Source organism: Felis catus, chromosome D2, assembly GCF_018350175.1.
Source record: "Felis catus isolate Fca126 chromosome D2, F.catus_Fca126_mat1.0, whole genome shotgun sequence".
Lineage (NCBI taxonomy): Eukaryota > Metazoa > Chordata > Mammalia > Carnivora > Felidae > Felis > Felis catus.
The window spans coordinates 19338927-19358740 of NC_058378.1; the positions used below are offsets into that span (position 1 = coordinate 19338927).

The 19814-nt window shown below is 48.5% G+C and overlaps 1 long non-coding RNA gene across 1 annotated transcript; it reads right to left on the reverse strand.

Annotated features, from left to right (window-relative positions):
- Window positions 1-3130: 3130 nt before the first annotated feature.
- LOC123381018 lies at window positions 3131-6959 on the reverse strand. The gene is made up of 3 exons (XR_006587523.1): window positions 6789-6959; window positions 6484-6650; window positions 3131-3475 (listed from the first exon to the last, which is right to left on the reverse strand). It is a non-coding gene; the product is annotated as an uncharacterized LOC123381018 (long non-coding RNA).
- Window positions 6960-19814: the final 12855 nt, after the last annotated feature.

Sequence of the window (19814 nt, forward strand, 5' to 3'; positions counted from 1 at the left end):
ACCCGTACAGGCCTCGGACTGATGTCTCTGATCCTTGGCAAACTGCACGTTGGTGAATACCGTGAAATGGGGAAGAGTCCCAAATTCAGAACCCAAAGTGGGTAGGTTCACCTCTTGGTTATATCAAGACATTTTCCCCTGAGGCCACTGGTTTCTTTTCTGTTTTTTTAAATGTTTATTTTTGAGGGAGGGAGAGAGAGAGAGAGATACAATGCAAGTGGGGGAGGGGCAGAGAGAGAGAGAGAGGGAGACACAGAATCCAAAGCAGGTTCCAGGCGCTGAGCTGTCAGCATAGAGCCCGATGTGGAGCTTGAACCCACAAACCAGAAGATCATGACCTAACTTGAAGTCAGATGCTTAACCTACTGAGCCACCCAGGTGCCCCTGAGGCCACTGGTTCCTTAACTCTGCTTTTCTCATCTGTTAAGTGGAAATCATAGAAGTGCATGCTTCGCAAAGGTGTAAGGATGCAGCAAAACCATGAAAGCAAACAACCTTTGTAAACTGCAAAGTTATGCAAATAAAAATAACATTGTTTATAGGCAGTGTATCAGAGGAGTGCAAGCAGGAAAAATAAAATATTCAACATAACACCGCCACGCTCTATGAGCGTTCTATCTTCTTGTTATTGCCAACCCTCCTTTTTATTAATGTTTTATTTATTTTGGGAGAGAGAGAGAGAAACTGCGCTCATGATCACAAGCTGGGGAGGAGCAGAGAGAGGGAGAGAGAGAATCCCAAGCTGGCTCTCGGCAGTCAGCACAGAGCTGGATGCGGGGCTCAAATTCACGAACCGTGAGATCATAACCTGAGCCCAAATCAAGAGTCAGACGTTCAACTGAGCCACCCAGGTGCCCTGCCAACCCTTCTTTTTAATCTATTATGACAAGCTTCCTAAGGACCTCTCTTTGGAATCACTTCCTTAGGATTACAAAATGATCTTTTTAACATGGCCACATCTTTTTTTTTTTTTAACGTTTATTTATTTTTGAGACAGAGAGAGACAGAGCATGAATGGGGGAGGGTCAGAGAGAGAGGGAGACACAGAATCCGAAACAGGCTTCAGGCTCTGAACGGTCAGCACAGAGCCCGACGCGGGGCTCGAACTCACGGACCGCGAGATCATGACCTGAGCCGACGCCGGCCGCTTACCCGACTGAGCCACCCAGGCGCCCCGGCCACGTCTTTTTAAAATGTCTCCTATGCCGAAATGTGTCCTTTCCTGCCATTAGTACAATTAGGGAAGTCGGCACACCCTTCCACTTATAAATGGAGACATCAGGACGGGCTACATAGTTTGTAGACAGAAATGCAAAATGAAGCTGTGGGTCTCTTGTTCGTGAAATATTAAGGGTTTCAAGTGGTGATAGCAGAACATCAAACCAAGAGTGGCTGTAGCTAGTAGGAATTGCCCACGTCTAATGCCAAGTTCAGATTCCTATGATATTGAAGAAGTTAGAAATAGACCTTGCAATACAGCAAACATGTATTAGGTGTCTGCTCTGTACACAATCCTAAGCAGTCGGAAAGAGGAAGAAGAGGGGGCCCCTGGCTGGCTCAGTCGGCTGAGCATCCCACTTCGGCTCAGGTGAGTTCGAGCCCCGTGTCGGGCTCTGTGCTGACAGCTCAGAGCCTGGAGCTGCTTCGGATTCTGTGTCTCCCTCTCGCTCTGCCCCTCCCCCACTCATGCCATGTCTCTGTGTCTCAAAAATAAATAAATATTAAAAAAAAAAGAGGAAGGTGTAATAAAAAGATTACAAATAGGTCTATGGCAATCCCTCCAAGGGAGCAATGAATTCTAATGTGGACAACAAGGGAAGGGAGACTCTTGGGACGAGGGGACCTTTGAGCTCGCCCCAGAACCTGGGGAAGACTTGGACAAAGTCCTACCCATCCCCACTCAATGAGTCAAGCAGATCCTTGGGTACTACTGCTTACTCGGATCCTTCTCATCCTGGGTAAGCCTCACAGACCCTGCCAGGAGCCCTGCATATAGAAAGGTGTCATGATGGGGCTAGCTGGGAGGAAGCGTGACAACTCCTGGAGAGAACGGTTTGTTTCTTATGGCTTTATCAAGTGTTTATATGGAAAAAAAAAAAGTGTTAGCTGGTGAAGTCCCAATCACTCACTCACCATGACGTCAAAAATTTAATTATTTCTAAAAACTATGTATTCTCGGCAACGTGTGTGGAGATTAACGACAGCAGCCAACCTGCTTCAAAGAGGGGTCCTGTAAAATGCCGGGGCTGAGATCTCCCTCTTCAGATTCCTGTGAGAGAGCTGGACTTGGTTGAATCTTTCAGAGACACGCAGAACACACGTCACCTTCCACCCTTGGAAGAGAGCTCAGTGGGCGCATGTGTGTCTTCACTTTCTTACGATGGGCATTGGTGTTTTTCACGTCCAGTAGATTTGTTCCTTACCTTCCCTGCTCCTTTCTCTCTCCTCTCCCCTCCCCCTTTCTTTTCTAAGTATTTGGGTCTACTTAGCCACACATTATCTAAATCCTACTTAAGATAAGCAGGAAAAGGGATTTAGGAGTTAGAGTGGAAAAGTCCTTGAAACTTTCAACTCTGTTTGAAAACAAAAAGAAAGTGGGTAGGAAACCAAAAAAAAAAAAAAAAAAAAAAACCCAAAAAAGAAAGAAAGAAAGGAAAAAAAAAAACCCAGGTATGTAGGGATTTCTAAGGACTGAATGTTGAGTAATATTTGCAAACAATTCATATAAATATATTAATCGCTGAAAGTGCATTTGCGGATAGCTAGGAAGATATTCCTCTTGTTAAATTAAAGGAGGACAATTCTAAAAGTCTTAAAATGGTATGTTTTTCACATAAGATTAAAATTGGGGAAGGTGAGTTTTGGAAGGTATAGGCAGTGAGGAGTAGAGACAGCAAACTGGTTGTTCGAAAGGAGCCTCAAACATGTTTAAATGTATGACTAGAGATCCGTGGTGCAACACCCCCAATCTTCCCAGCTAGTGGTGTGGGTTCCCACCCCCCTGCCCAAGTCCTGCAAGGGTCTGCTGAAACCTCTGCCCACCCTGAGGTCTCTGCTCTGTGAGGGAGGGGGTGACTCGGGGAGGAGGGGAGGCCTTCGCCTCCAATGAAGGCACGGGAGACAGCGAGAAGACGCCGTGAATTACCTTTTTATAAATAGAAAGCCATACAATGACACGGCAAAGGTCATGAGGCAAGAAGGAAGTTGAGCCCAATTCTCCTGCCCCATTTTTCAGCTGAAGGGCGTTCACTTGCCTGGGATCCCATAGAGAAGTCTTGCAGTGCTTGCCGAGTCCAAGAGCAGCAGAAGTGTCAAGGCATGACCACTCCCAACAGTTCCGATGTCGTCTCAACTCCTGGGGTCTTTGCACCTGTCTCTTCAGAGGCTGCGGGAAAAGACCCCCTTCTGAATGCCTGTGTAGAACTGGCATCATTTCTCCCTTCCGCCTCGTATGCCATCTTAAGGGTCTTCCGGCCTGGAAGCAAAAGATGGCCGCCATCAGCCCCCACCTGAACTGACTCCTTAAACATGGCCTCATTCTTTGTAAGCTCCTCCTTGTGCTAATGTTGAGGCTCTCCTGGACCGGAGGGAATGATGGGGGCAGGTCCTCCAGACTCCACTAACTTTGTCCAGGCACAGCTCGACATCTTGGGGGTCAGATGCCTTCCAAGTACACACATGTGGAGGCTGCGAATTCACAGCCCAGGGCTCCTTACTTCCAAACTAAACGGTACTGATACACAGCACCTCTCTTGACCAAGGGCAACCCCCAAAGAGGCAGAGTTCATGTGGTGGTGAGCCATGACCTCTGAGTGTCCATCAAGGATGAGCGCTGTCGGGGCCAGTGCTCCCCAAGGTGGAGGTGGGGGGGGGGGGGGACAAGCACAGACAGATGGAGAAGGCTGAGGAGACTGTGAGGGGTACAAACGCTCTGTCCCAGCTCACACCTACCTTTTGCTTGCCGTGGTCCCTGGGGGGCATGTAACCTTTCAGCAGACTGCACTTCCCATAAGTATCGTCTCAGGCTGAATGGGGACCTGGCTGGCATCCCCAGCTGTCCGATAGCCAGAGCCAACCCTCGAGTCTCTGATTTGAGAGAGTCTCCGATTCCCGAGTCACAGTTTGTCACTGTGTTGAATCAAGACTGTGCCCAACCCAAGTCCAAAAGTGAATTCCCTCTTCACAGGAGAAAAGGGATGGGCTATAAAATGTCATTTGAGACCAAAAGGAGAAGGAATGTTTCTCTAGTGGTCCTGGAGTTACAATATTTATCTTCCATTCAGATTCATGTGAATTTGAGCTTAGCTTCTCTAGACCTTAGTATCTATAAAATGGGGGCAGTGATGCTCCCCACAAGGTCACTGCCAGGATTAAATAAGGCAACATGGAAATACTTTGCGCTTTTCAAACGTTAAGGTATTAGAGTCTCAACAATCTAGAACAGACCACTCCTAGCCTGGCTTCCACTGGACTCAGGTGACCCCCCCCCGGTCACCCTATTTCTACTCTCCCGGTGCCTTGAGAATCATTTGGCCACATTCACTTTCAAAGCCCTGCTCTTTGTAACTTCTGTCTTCTTGGCATGAATGTGTTCACTACCGTGATACTATTTGTCCCTTAAGTGACAAGCTTCCTTCTTATCTTTTCTAAGCACTTCACTGGCCTTATCACTGCCCTGCTGAGGCCCTGCCCTTTGTTGGTTGGGTCTGTGTGTCTTGCTCTCTTGAGTACCGGTTCACACACCTGCCTGGTGCTGAGCCCGGTGGAATTAGGTCTTCAGTCAAACAGGAGGGACCTCACCGGGCCACATCACCATGTCCTCTGGGAACCTCCAGCAGGGGCTCCTCAGCGAGAGCCTCTTACCATGAGGGGAGAAAACAAGCTTGGCCGAGCTATTCTCAAAGGTTTAGGAGCAAGTCAAGGGAAATCAGAGACCCCTGTCAGAACCTAAAGGAACGCCCCCAAGATGGGACAGCTGTGTTCGCGTTTATTGGTTTATTCACTAAGCTTGTATGTAATGGGTCCCTGCTGTCAGGTTGGGCGTGGGCTCACAGGGGCCTGTCACGGAGGAGAGCACAGTGGATGAGTAAATAAACACGGGGCATGTTGAGGACCATGGTCGGGAGGGAAGGAGGAAACACAGTGGGCAGAGCCTTTCAGGAGCTGGGGCCTGGGGTTGAGAAGCTCACCAGAAAGTGATGTGGGGAGATGCCCAGGGAAAGGGGGCCTCCAGGCAGTCCACTTTGTTCCCCACATCTGGATCCCTGGTTCCTGGGGGAGTGACCTCAGCCCCTGCAGGGTTTCAGAGGTCCTGCCAGCATGGGATTTGCATTTCTTTTTTGATTTGCATTTCTTTTTTTTTTTTTTTAATGTTTATTTATTTTTAAGAGAAAGAGACAGACAGAGTGCAAGCAGGGGAGGGGCAAAGAGAGAGGGAGACACAGACTCCGAAGCAGGCTCCAGGCTCCGAGCTGTCAGGGCAGAGCCCGATGCGGGGCTCCATCCCACCAACCGTGAGATCATGACCTGAGCTGAAGTCAGGCGCTCAACCGACTGAGCCACCCAGGCGCCCCTCATCCCACTCCTGATTTTGGCTCAGGTCACAATCATGATGGTTTGTGAGATCGAGCCCCGAGTCACCAGTCACCGGCGTGGAGCCTGCTTGGGATTCTCTCTTCCTCCCCCTGTTCCCTCTCAAAAGAAATAAACTTTAAAAAAAATGCACACACAGGTATACACGCACACATACACACACACACACACATATATATATATGTATATATATATATAATATGTATTTTAATTATGAAAAGGAGCACACCCAGGCCTGCTATATACAAAGCGTACACACACTTAGTAGATTAGTTCTGTGCCAGCTTCTCAGTTAAGCTCTCTCCTCTGCATGCTTACTTGGGCTCACTCCACAGGAGCCCAAGTCTCTGTCTGGGGCAACTACTCAAGGTGCCTGTAGCACCGGACAAAGGTGGCAGTGACAGCAAGAGTCCTGGACTCCAAGCCCAGGTCATTGGGTGGGTCCCAGTGCTTTTATCCCCTTCCTCTGCAACCTCGCTTCACCTTTCTTGCCTCGGTTTCTTCGCCTGTGAAATGGACACCAGGGAGCGTAGTGGTGAGGGCTAGCTGGGCCGGTTCGTGCAAAGGCTTCGAGCAGCGTTGGCCCGTAGTAAGGCCCAGGAAGCAATGACTGTGATTACTGTCAGCTATTGTCGTTGTAGTCTGTGTCTGCCAGGCACATGGTCCTGTTAAGGCATGGCTATGGTTTTTGTGGTTATTGTGAGTTTTGCATGTGTTTTGTGTTACCTTTTCATCTATAAATGCTTCTTGCCCCCCCTTAGGCCAAGTGGAAAAACCAGAACTTGACTACTTGTTAAAAATGAAAACTTAAGAACTTCACGGAACGGGCAAAGAGATCGGCTACGCCTGCGGTAAAATGGCATCATGGCAATCTCCCAATCAGTGTCTCACCCAGTGCCACCCACACTGACAACCCTGGAGGTCAGGAAGGGTGAAGGGTGAAGTCAGTTTCAGAAGGTGATGTCCTAAGGAGCCGCTGTCAAGGTTCATCGCTCATTGCGACAAGATCTTCTCGTGCCCTTAGTATGCTCACGCTGTTCCTGCCAAATTAAGATCTTCTGAAAATAGAGAAGAATAAACGTGAAACTATGGTTTTCACCTTATTTCAGTGCAAGTCGAGTGTTACTGACAAAAATCTAAAAACAAATGAAACGAGAAGATGAAATACACATATAGGGACGTGCAGAAGAAGTTACCTCTATTCCACGTAAGACACTGAAGTGATAAAACAGGCGAGGGAACCATTCCTCATACGGGGACACTTGACATAAAGCGTGTAAAGCGAACAGGCTTTGGGAAACGGGACTCGTGCCACCGTCTGGTAACAGAGCCCAGAGACAGATCCAGGAAGCTTTGCCCTGACTCGATGGCTGAGGACAAAGTGTGAGGTCAGGGGCATTGTGCAGTCAGCTGGGTAAGAGTGCCCACATTCCGGGTTTCTTCATTTTACTTATATTTGCAAACTATGTTGACACAGGTGAGCAAGGGTTGTCTTAGGTAAAGCCTCACATTTACAACTGCCACAAAGAAACCGTTCCGTTCAGGTAGGTTTTTAATTTTTTGGTTTTTTTGATGTTTTATTACTTATTTTTGAAGGAGAGGAAGACAGGGCGTGAGGGGGGAGGGGCAGAGAGAGAGGGAGACACAGAATCCGAAGCAGGCTTCAGGCTCCCAGCTGTCAGCACAGAGCCCGACGAGGGGCTCGAACCCGTAAACCTGAACTGAAGTCGGGGGCCCAACCGACTGAGTCACCCAGGCACCCCTCGTTCAGGTAGGTTTTTAATACACCATGAGGTAAATTAGAAAACACGCAGTGACATCTGTGACCACAGTGTGGCAGGCCAGGAGGAGCCAAATGGCCATCTTGTATTTTACTGGCTCGGGTTGTGTGTCCTCTCCGCATTTTAAGACCTGTGAAGCGGGCTTGCACTTTACCATCCCCATGGGCCAGGTTGCTGCCCGGTGGTAGTTGTCATCGCTCACCCTTACACAACAAAGCTCAGTGTTGCCAAGTCTCGAGGACAGGAGAGGAGCATCCTTTTTCGGAGCTGAGTCATCCATAGCCAGGCAGCTCCGAAAATGTTCTGCAAGAAACACAATGAGGGGTCTAACTTTGTGAATCTTCATACACATCGTAACCAATTTTGTTCCACTTATATTTTTTGTTTTCTGAAAGAATGTTATGTGTTTTTTAAATGGATGAATAAGTGGGCGCCTGGGTGGCTCAGTCATCATAACCAATTTTGTTCCATTTATACTTTTTGTTTTCTGAAAGAGTGTTATGTGTTTTTTAAACATATGAATAAGCGGGCACCTGGGTGACTCAGTCACTAAGCATCTGACTTTGGCTCACAGTTCCGTGAGTGTGAGCCTCACTTCGGGTGAGCTTAGAGCCCCAATTCAGGTAAAAAAAAAAACCCACAAGCCCCGCTTTTCTCTCTCTCTCTCTCTCTCTCTCTCTCTGCCCCTCGCTCACTTGCTCTCTCTCTCTCAAAAAAATGAAAATATGAATAAGTTACAAAGAATACTAACAATTATAAAGTTAAATTACAAGAGATAAGAAAGCATTGTGTCTTTGTGTGGCAGTGTTTTTCCTTTCTTGGTGGCGCTTAAGACAATGGCATTAGCTTACATTTCACGCACCTCTGATTTGGTGAAATGTGTTGCAGACATAAGTAAGTTGCGTAGATAAACACTCTGCTGGGATCGTTCAAACTGGTATTGAATGATGATGTAGAAGTTGTCAGTTTTACTAACAGTTATTTGTAATGGTATATAAGAACTTGCCTTTTTTTTTTTTTTAAGTTTACTTATTTATTTTGAGACAGCATACGCGCGTGTGCACGAGCGAGTAGGGGAGGGGCAGAGACAGAGAATCCCAAACAGGCTCCGTGAGATCATAACCTGAGCTGAAATCAAGAGTCAGATACTTAACTGAGTAAGCCACCCAGGCACTCCAAAACTTGACTTTTCTTTTTTTTTTTAATTTTTTTTTTTAACATTTATTTATTTTTTTGAGACAGAGAGAGACAGAGCATGAACAGAGGAGGAACAGAGAGAGAGGGAGACACAGAATCCGAAACAGTCTCCAGGCTCTGAGCTGTCAGCACAGAGCCCGACGCGGGGCTCGAACCCACGGACCGCGAGATCATGACCTGAGCCGAAGTCGGACGCTTAACTGACTGAGCCACCCAGGCGCCCCTGGAATTAATAAATTTGAAGTAGCATAAGTGTATGCCCATAAAACATCAATTTGTGGTTTTATACTTTGGGCTTTGGCCTAAAAAATGGAATCCATCCCCGCAAAAAATGGGAAACGTGTTGGAACCTTAAGAGTTAAGACTTAAAAGAAGTAGGGACTTCTGGGCACTGATGTCTCATTTTTCAAGGTCCCTTTCAAACACCAACCTCCGTCAGGTAGCGCGGCTGACCACTTGGGTTCTAAATGGCCTCTTTTCCTCTGGGTATGTCGTAGCCTGCTGTCTCCACCCACGCTTCGCAGGCATTCCTGGAAATCTTTCCTCTGTTTGTGTCTAATGTCCTTATTGAGATTTTAAGTTCCTGAGGACAGGGAAATTTGTCTGCCCTTTGTTTCTTACCTGAATTATGCCTCTTGGGAGATTTACAACTCATTTGACTTTTCACGCTTTCCCCAACTTCTGAGTTAGGCTAGGGAGACCGCAGTGAGAGCTAACGTTGGTCTTCTGACGTTACACCTGACCAGGGATTTTTATAGTCAAGAAGTAGTTTTGCCTCTATGATCTCCGTTGAGTTAGGACGAGCTGCTCGAACTTCTGCAGGCGAGATCTGGGGCTTGGCCAAAGCTCGGGAAACCAATCAGCGCTCGCTGGAGTGAGAACCGTTGGATGGAACGTGCACTTCCTGGTTTCGGGTTTACTGCTGGACTTTGAATTATAAAGCCAGGCGGGCAGGATGGTAGGGACCTGGGTAGGAAAATGAGTCCAGAGAGGCGTCCCCGAGTGGCCGCTTTGAGTAACGGTTGAGGGACTGCGGAGGTGGTCTATGTCCCAAGGGACACTGGGACAATACAGGGTGGGGCCGCTGCTGGGACACTGTGGAGTTCCCCTTTAAGCCCAGTTGTCTGGTGTGGGGTCTGGGTCCCAGCCACAAGCCTCCCTCCTATCCTGCCACGCATGCCTCCCGTCTATACGGTTGACTCCCGCTCCCTGGAAACCCCGGGGGAAGAGCCGGTGTCCTCTGAGCTGACAGTGGTGCTTATTCCCCAGGACAAGGAAGTCCCCGCAGACAAAGAGAAGACAGGAGGTATCCCAGTCAACAAGGCAACCTGAAGGACGGTGGCCGTGCTGCCCAGGAGCCGGAGCCTGGAGACTGTACCCCCAGCACTAAGGAAACCAAAGGAGCCCCAACAAGGCAGGGTGGCACTGCTTCAGGGCTGCTAAGCTCCCCTGTCTCCTGCTGGATCCTTGGGACGGGAGCTTGAAACGTGCCACGGGTTTTCCATCCCTGGCCCCAAACTCTCGGAAGGCAGAAGTTGTTCTTCTTTCCTCCCGAGCTTGTCTTCAACAACCCCACGGCTGCTCACTTTCCCGGGGTGGCTGGGTGAGGACACAGAGCAGCCAAGAGTATCCAGCTGTCCGTTCACAGAGCACCTTCTTTTGTCTGGAAAGTGCATGGCTCGGGGAACCAGAAGCCGCGCGATTCCGGGCGGTGGGTGGCCGAGGTGAAGGGAAGGCGACTTGTTCTCCCCCAGGCCTCCCTTATCTCTCTCGGCCACCCCGAAAGCAGCTGGCGGTGTGCAATTATCTCAGGGCTGAGAGATCCCTTCTTCCCCTAACGCACCGCTGAAGTCCACCCCTTAGGAAGAAAACCAATCTAAGTGCCTATGATAGTGTCTCGGGGCCTGCAAAACCCTGAACGGGGGGGGGGGGAAGTATTCTTCGTGCTCATGCCCGAGATCCCACGAAGAGCTCTGGCCGTGACCGCCCCCCCCCTCCCCAGCAGGGCGTTTTGATGCTGTTAACAAGCCCCATGCCCCCAAGAGAGGGTATAGCATTTGAAATATCTGCTGACTCGAAGGCTGGTTTAGAGGCAGAGGGGGCGTCCGCCAGCTGACAAGCGCTGGCTCATTTCTTGCATAGCTGTGGCAAAGCAGGGTCCGTGCCAGGCCCCCAGACACGTGTTAAAGTGACTCATCCGTCATGGTTTCTGCCCCAGCACAGCTGAAGCCCCCGGAAGGCCCCAGAAAGGAGCCACCATCTGATGTGGTTTTGCCTCGTCGCCCGTCCTGGATGGAGGTGAGGGAAGGACTTCTCGAGGGCCTCCCCCATCTCGGTGTTCGTCATGATGAACAGTGAGTACAGCAGAGTATCTCCTCCGCAGTACGGCCCAGGGCCCTGTGGCCGCAGGAGGTCAATAGATAGTTGTCGACGGACAGCCTCCACTTCTTCCCTTGTTTATTACAGAAACCCTTGGAGGCCGGTCCCTGCTGGTAAGCCCTCCCCTCCCCCCTGTGGCCCCGTCAGAAAACATGAGACAATAAATGGAGACGGATGGTCTGTCCGGGGAGCGACACCACCTTCCATGTGGTCGGCCCCTTCCCAGCTGTGCCTTCATTGAAGGTGCGGGACAGGGTAAGCGGCCTCCAACAGGCTGCCGGGGCAACAGGGACGGAGCTCCCCTCCTCTCCCCTCTCCCTCCCCTGACCCGAGGCAAGATGGACAAAGGGAAACGCCATGTGGGTGTCGGATTATTGGCCTCCAGTTTCACGCTGGCCTGGCAGGGGGCCCAGGCTACAGTTTCACAGAGTCAACAGATGTGCTTCTAATTATTTACTAGAACTTCTCTCACCGGGAGCCAATTCTTCTGATGAGACACTGCAAACGTCCAGAAGCTCGCCGGCAGGTCAATCGCACGAGTAGGGTGAGGAGAAGGGGGGACAGGCCACGCGGGCATCCCCATCTCTGTTTATAATTCAGTCTCGGGGGCGCCTGGGTGGCGCAGTCGGTTAAGCGTCCGACTTCAGCCAGGTCACGATCTCGCGGTCCGTGAGTTCGAGCCCCGCGTTGGGCTCTGGGCTGATGGCTCAGAGCCTGGAGCCTGTTTCCGATTCTGTGTCTCCCTCTCTCTCTGCCCCTCCCCCGTTCATGCTCTGTCTCTCTCTGTCCCAAAAATACATAAACGTTGAAAAAAAATTAAAAAAAAAAAATTAAAAAAAAAAATTCAGTCTCGGATTCGGGTGTGTTTTTATGCGTGAAACGGGGAAAGTCACAGATTCAGACACAGGCCAGGAGCGCACTGGCTGCTGAGATGGCCTAAATGGTGACGGTGACGGGCCGAGTCGTGTCCCCCGCGTCCCAAATTCCTACGTCGAAGTCCTCACCCCAAGACCTCAGAACGTGACAATATTTGAAGCGAGGGCCTTTAATACATTTTTTTTAAGTTTATTTGTTTATTTTTGAGAAAAAGCATGAGCAGGGGAGGGGCAGAGAGGAGAGAGAGAGGGAGGGAGAGAATCCCAAGCAAGTTCCACACCGTCAGCAGAGAGCCTGATGCGGGGCTCATACCCACTAACAGTGAGACCATGACCTGAGCTCGAACCAGGAGTCAGACGCTTAACCGACTGAACCACCCGGGTGCCCTTGAAGCTGGGGGCCTTTAAAACGGTGACCAAGGTTAAACGAGATCATGAAGGTGGGCTCTGATCTGACTTGGTCCATATAAAAAGAGACAAATCGGACAAAGACCCACAGGAGGAAGACCATGCGAGGATACAGGGAGAAGGCGGCCATCCGCACGGCGAGGACAGGCCTCAGGAGGAACCAGCCCTGCCAATGCCTTGATCTCAGACTTGCGCTTCCAGAAAATTCTGTGGTTTAAACCGTGCAGTCTGTGGTACTTGCCGTGGTACAGCGACCACGGCAGGCCTGGGGAGGGCCGCCCTTTGTGCCAGCGAAGGGTCACAGGTCACAAAATGCACTCTGGCTAGGGGCCCACATGATCGTAAAGGGAAGATCGGGAAGCGTCCCAGGCACACAGTCCCTTTTCCTAACTACTGGGGACAGATGCATTTGGACTTCAGAATTCCTCAGGCTTTAAAAAGAATATGGATGTATATACCACATACTATCTAACACACCCAGAGGGCCACGATAGCTCCCATCATCAAACATTTCTGAAATGAAACAGAACAGCGTACGTAAGCAGCTGGATACCTCAATAGAGATACGTATTTGCATTAAGAGGAGTAAAGAAAGAATATATATATGTACGTGTATATATGTATATACGTACGTACGTACGTATATATACGTACGTATATATATATACGTACGTATATATATGTATGTACGTATATATATGTATGTACGTATATATATATACACGTATATATATATACACGTGTATATATATATATATGTGTATATATATACTTATATACTTATATACATATATATATACTTATAAGTATATATATATATGCATATATATACGTATATATACATATAGTATATATATACGTATATATATATATACTATACGTATATGTATATACACGTGTATATATATATACGTATATATATATATACGTATATATATATATACGTATATATATATAAGTATATAAGTATATATATATAAGTATATAAGTATATATATAAGTATATAAGTATATATATATATATATACACAAGTATATATATATATATGTATATATATAAAACCTCAAGTTTGCTCAGGTCAGATTTCACCACCAAATGAGTTTGTGCTAAATGGAGAAAGGCTTGGTTTCGGGGATTTCAGAACTCTGCATAGGGTATGACAGACTCGTCTCGTAGCCCTGCCTCCAGACTTCAGCTCTCACAGAGGGAGAAATCCAGACTCAGGGAGCGAGCTGCTCCCTGGGGATCACGTGGCACATGGAAGACCGGCTAGGTTCTTCTAATGCCAGGCCTGTGTCTTTTCAAGCGAGCCCGGAGGGCCGCCTCGTATGATTTGCTCTCCCCGGCTCCTTGCAGGGCACCTCCTTCCCATCCGCACGTCACCCACACCCTGCGTCCCCAGCCTGTTACTTTCCCTGCTCACCTGGAGAACTTCACAGCTGTCGGCAGACATCACCTTTGCCGGGCTCACCTCCCTGACCCTTCTGACTCTCGTAATTTCAGAATTGGAAACGATCTTTTTTTCAATCTTTTATTTATTTTTTGGGGGACAGAGAGAGACAGAGCATGAACGGGGGAGGGGCAGAGAGAGAGGGAGACACAGAATCGGAAACAGGCTCCAGGCTCCGAGCCATCAGCCCAGAGCCTGACGCGGGGCTCGAACTCACGGACCGTGAGATCATGACCTGGCTGAAGTCGGACGCTTAACCGACTGTGCCACCCAGGCGCCCCAAGAATTGGAAACGATCTTAAGGAGACAACAAGCCAAACCGTTTCAGGTGAAGCTCGAGCCCCCATCCTTCCTCCCCCCCAACCCGGCCCAGACCCACAGCTAACCAGACGGAACTGGGGGACCTCCACGGAACTCTGGGGACCCCCAAAGTACAGTCTGGCAGCCTCTGATGCAGCCTGACCTCCCCTCACTACTACGAAGGTGAAAAATGAGCTCTGCCAGGTCATGCAAGCAGCGGCTGTTTATGCGATCCGGACTGGTTGCTACTAACCTTATTGCACAGAGTCAGAAACCGAGGCCCCAAAAAGGGGAGGGCAAAGCACCCCAAGTGTGAGCAGACTGCGGTTTACACGGGGCATGGCACACGGCACGGCATATGCAGATGCACGCTCCCGGCATTTCGTGTCACCCTCCCATCTGCTAAAGGAAACAGCGAGACCTCCTGTTTGAAATGATGCCCGGTTGTTTCTTAGAATGATGGGGCTTTTGTTCAGAAATTCTTAGTAGGGAGGGTTTGCATAACATGAGCCGCACGCTCTCACGCCCATCCCTGTGCCTCACAAACATTCATAACAACGCGGCGGCTCTTGAGTTAACCGGAGAAATCCCAAAATATGGTTACGTAAGAGAGATTTTTATTTCTCTGCTTTAGAAACTGCCAAATGGCGCTTGTTCAAACTTTCTATCTTAACAAAAAAAAAAAAGAAAAAAAGAAAGAAAGAAAGAAATGCCTCGGGACTAAAATCCAAAATGTAAGAATTCAATCCAAAAAGGATAACCTTTTAAAAGGTTGTGGTCCTGTGCATGAACTGGATTGCAGTGAGAAATGAAATTGTCATGGTGGGAAAATATATATATATTTAAAAGTATTGTGTGGTCTTGAGAAGTTTCATCGAAAAACCTTGACTGTCTCTGAGTTTTCTAAAAGCCGCTCCTATCTTTTTCTTTGCTTTCCTGACTCATGAAAGTCTCCTCTATATGTTTGAAAACAGCACCAGGGACCTCGAAGTTCGGCGTTGTAAGGCTGGTCAGCTACCGTCTGAGAGTGCGGTAAGGACTGTAATCGACCTTCGACGGTCATGCCCTTCTCTTGATGACGGAGTCCCCTGGGCATTGTCAGGGCTCAGAGCCCTCGGTCTAGAGATGGCATTTCTCTACTTTCCTTGCAATGACGTACGGCCCTTTGATAACGTTTGCACGAAAGGGATGAGAACAGAGAGGATATAGAGCCATTTCTTTTTTAAAAAAAGGTTTTTTTTTTTTTAACGTTTATTTATTTTTGAGACAGAGACAGAGCGCGAGCAGGGGAGGGGCAGAGAGAGCAAGAGAGGGAGACACAGAATCCGAAGCAGGCTCCAGGCTCTGAGCTGTCAGCACAGAGCCTGACGCGGGGCTCGAACTCACGGACCCTGAGATCATGAGCTAAAATCGGAAGCTTAACCGACTGAGCCACCCAGCTGCCCCGATGGAGAGCAATCTCTGAGTTATGTCCTTACAGGGACACGCTAGCCCTTCACCTCCCCCACCTGCTTCATGAGATTGAGGACAAGACAGTACTCGAGGGTTTTGTACAAGGGAACCAGGCCCCCGGATAAGTAGCATTACCCCTGCTCCGGGCCATGTGTTTTTGGACACCTTTGTTACAGCAGCTGAGCTGTGTAGGCTGACGAGTATCCGAAATTACAGGTGGGTGTGAGCATTAAAGTCTCCCCCTCCCTCCACGCACATTCGCTTCCCTCTCTGACCCGTTTTCTCCTTGGCGAGCAAAGTCCTGAGGAGCAGGGCCCTGTCCCCACTGTAAGGATGTCATGGAAAAATCCACGGGAGAGATTACTCTGAGGGGTACGCTGCGCTAGAAGAAGGGCAAGAAGTTCTGGCCTTGGGCAGAAGCCAGAACGTTAAGTCAGCCACATGTTCCACTCACAAGCCGGTGGCAAATTGGCCATCGCTATTGAAGCCCCGAGAAGAATCGGGCATTGCTGAAAAACTTCTGCTAGATGCCGTGATCACTGATAAGGGTGCTCCCGGCCAACGAGAGCGGTCCTGCCACAGAGCGTGGGGGTGGCGTTTCGGCCGGAAGCTCTCACATCTGGTTCAGATAACGCTATCTCAGGCAATCATCGCCACACTCCCTTCTCCCTCGGGGTTTTCTCCACAGAACAATAAGCAGATGTGAACTTTCTAGGCCATGGCGGGGGCGGGTGGAGGGGGCTCGGAAATTCTCATTTACTCACCCGTTCCTCAACAGCTATTGCTTGAGGCCAAGCGCGAGTCAGGTGCGATGCTGGGCATTCAAGGCCCCCGCTCTCCGGCCACTTGCGTTTTAGTGGCGGGAGACCTAGAACGCATAAGTTAACCCGAAACAATATCACTTCAGAAAATAATTAGCACCGCCCATACATTAGAATTGGGTGATGTGAATAAGGAGTTGAGGACCACTTTAGGAAGAGTGGTCAGAGAAGACCTCTGCCAGGGGCTGGCACGCAAACCGAGACCGGAACCATAAGCCACGTAAGTGCAAATGTCCTGGGATTGTGGAGAGCTTAGAAGAACCTAGAGAAGGCCATGTGGCTAGAACACAGGGAGTTTGTAGTGGAGGGAGATGAGCCACGGTCAGAGCTGTAGGCAAGGGGCAGATAGCGCAGGGCCTTGTAGACTCCGATACGGTGATACGGAATTGTCTTTTAATGTTTATTTATTTTTGAGAGACAGAGTGTGAGCGGGGGAGGGGCAGAGAGAGAGAGGGAGACCCAGAATCCGAAGCGGGCTCCAGGCTCCGGGCTGTCAGCACAGAGCCCGATGCGGGGCTCAAACCCACGAACCTGGAGATCGTGACCTGAGCCGAAGTCGGGCGCTCAACCGACTGAGCCACCCAGACGCCCCTGGATTTTATTTTCAGAGCAATATGAAGCCATTGGAGGATTTTAAACGGGAGAGGCACATGGCCTAATTTGCATATTAAAAAGATTGCCCAGCTGCTGTGTGAAGAATGTCTTTTAAGAGTGCAAAAATAGAAATAGGAAGACCGGTTAGGAGGGTATTGCTGTAATCCTGGCAGGAGGTAATAACTATTATTATCCCCATTTCACGGAGGCCCAGAGAAGATGTAATTTATGCAAATGTATACAAAAGATAATAATAATGCTTTACTTTTATTTGCATAGCGATTTCAATTTGAAAAGCCTTTTTACCTATATCACTTTCTTTGAACTCTAGAACCACTCCAAGATGAATTATCATCTGAAGTTTTTTAAGTTTATTTATTTATTGAGAGAGAGAGAGAGAACACAAGCAGGGGCGGGGCAGACAGAGGGAGAGACACGATCCCAAGCAGGCTCCGCGCTGCCCCACTTGGGGCTCGAACTCAGGAACGGTGAGGTCATGACCTGAGCTGAAACCAAGAGTCAGACGCTTCACCCACCGAGCCACCCAGGCGCCCCTGTCTGAATTGTTTAGACAAGGAAACAAGCCTCCAAGACGTCGCTACTTGATGAGATTGCAGAAGCGGTTAAGTGCAAGAAACCTGATTCAAGTCGGGTCTCCCGACTGCCAAGCCTGTACTTTTCCCATTCCCCTTTTCCTATATCGGCAAAAGGTTCGCATTTGAAAATCTCTGTTCTTATAAAAAACAAGGTTCTTTGAGGAAACATTCTGTTTTGTTTATATGAAACTGGGAAGATGAAAAACAAACAGACAAAAAAACCCAGCAGTGGGCATAGAAGCCCAACGTGAAAAGCAACCTTCCCACATCTTAAGGCCATTTACTCCGGAAGGAGCCAGGTCAGTCAGGTGACACTCAGCAAGGCCCCCTGGGATGCCTTGTTTTAGTTGCTGTAGAAGATTAGAGAACAAAGGAAACAGAAGACATCCCTCGGCTTTCAGGCACTTGCAATGTAGTTGGAAAAATTGGACAGGCGCCCACAAATAATTTAGGAATGCTCGACAAGTTAAAAGTCACATCCAATTCTAAAAAACTTTAGGAAGAACCCAGATTCTTTCCTTGTGGCACACGGACCTGGATTCCGTTAACAAAGGTAGCTTCTTTAAGTGGGCCTTCGGGGTCATCAAGGAGAGTCCCCAGCCCATTCGTTCTATTGGTGGCCTCATCTGCAGAACGTTCAACTGGAGCGCCGCCCACGGTGCCCTGAGCAATTCACTGCTGCATAGCAAAACGCCCCACAACTTAGTGGCCTGATTCGATAAGCATTTTTATAACCCTCATGCGTGCTCTCATACGGGAATCTGGACAGGCCAGAGCCGATCCGTCTTGTCTGGGCCTCAGCTGAGAGCACTCCAATGGCCAAGGGCTGGAATCGTCTGACGGCCCATAGTCCCATAGTGCTTGGGCTGGGATGACACTCAGAGGCTGAGCTGAGCGAGGCTTCCTTTTTGGCGCGTTTCCGTGTGGTCTCTTCACGAGGCTTGGGGCCTTCACAGCACGGCAGCCTCAACGAAGTCACGCTTCTTGTGTGGGGCTCAGAGCTCTAAGAGAACAAGGTGGAAGCCACCTGACTTTTTAGGATCTGGCCTCGGAAGTCCCAAGAGTCACTTCCACACCATTAGGCAAAGCATCACAAGCCCATCCACTTTCAAAGAGGGGACCACAGACCCCCTGCCTTTCAAGGAATAACATCAAAATTTGCACAGCTCTGTATTAAAACCACACAGTCTCTTTTTGTGCCCCAAGCAGTAAAATATCACATATAAAGGATTAATAAGATTGTGAAATAAGATTCATGCCAATGTTTTGGATTTTTTTCTTTATAGTCAATAGCTGTGGAAAACAAAGATGCCTTCTTTTTTTTATATATATTTTTTTAGTGTTTATTTTTGAGAGAAAGAGAGACAGAGCGTGAGCGGGGGAGGGGCAGAGAAAGAGGGAGACGCAGAATCCGAAGCAGGCTCCAGGCTCTGAGCCATCAGCACAGAGCCCGACGCGGGGCTCGAGCTCACAGACCGTGAGATCGTGACCTGAGCTGAAGTCAGACGCTTAACGGACTGAGCCACCCAGGCTCCCCAAACAAAGATACCTTCTTATATCGAATGATTTGGCACACAGAATTTCACTGCATTATAATCAATTGAATGCCACTGTTACAGACCATTGGCTGGAGCTCTGTAACAATTATTATTGATTTGTGTGTGCGGGGAGGGGGATTTGAACCCCAACAGTAAGTATAAATTAATACGGAATAAGGTGTGCATGTGAACATTTATGAAGCATAAATAAATGATTACAATTCAGATCGCCTACTTAGGGGGGTATTAAGAGAGACATTTTCCCGGAAGGTTTAATTCAGTCAGGTTTTAGAGGCCACAAGAAAAATATTTATTTCAGGCGAACACGGCTAATTACAAACGAATCCACTCTTTTCGTTAAAGCAAGCCCAGCGGGACTTACACTTGGACGTCCTTAGTGTGAATTAATAGAGTTATTATGTGCTTGAGATAAAAAGAGAAAAGAGCTCTGGCTTGCTAGAGGAGAAAAAAGTAAAGTGCCAATGTAAGTACCACCAGGGAAAAAGGGTGATTTTTGTCTGCTGATTCTCCTATTGGGCTCCAGGACCATCGTCTAATCAATTTTCTGGTAATAAGTACAGGATGATTTCAGCATGTGTGGGGAAACGAAGGAAGAGGTTTTCTTCTCCCACAGTAGGATACAAAGTGTGTGTGCACGACAGAAGAAAAATATGGGTTGGTTTGACCTCTTCCAAATACTTTCTTTTAAAAAAAGCTTTATTGGTACATAATACACGTACCGTACAATATACCCATTTAAAATGTCCAACTCATTGGACTGTTGGTTCATTCACAAAAGTTGTGCAACTGTCAGCACCATCTAATTCTAG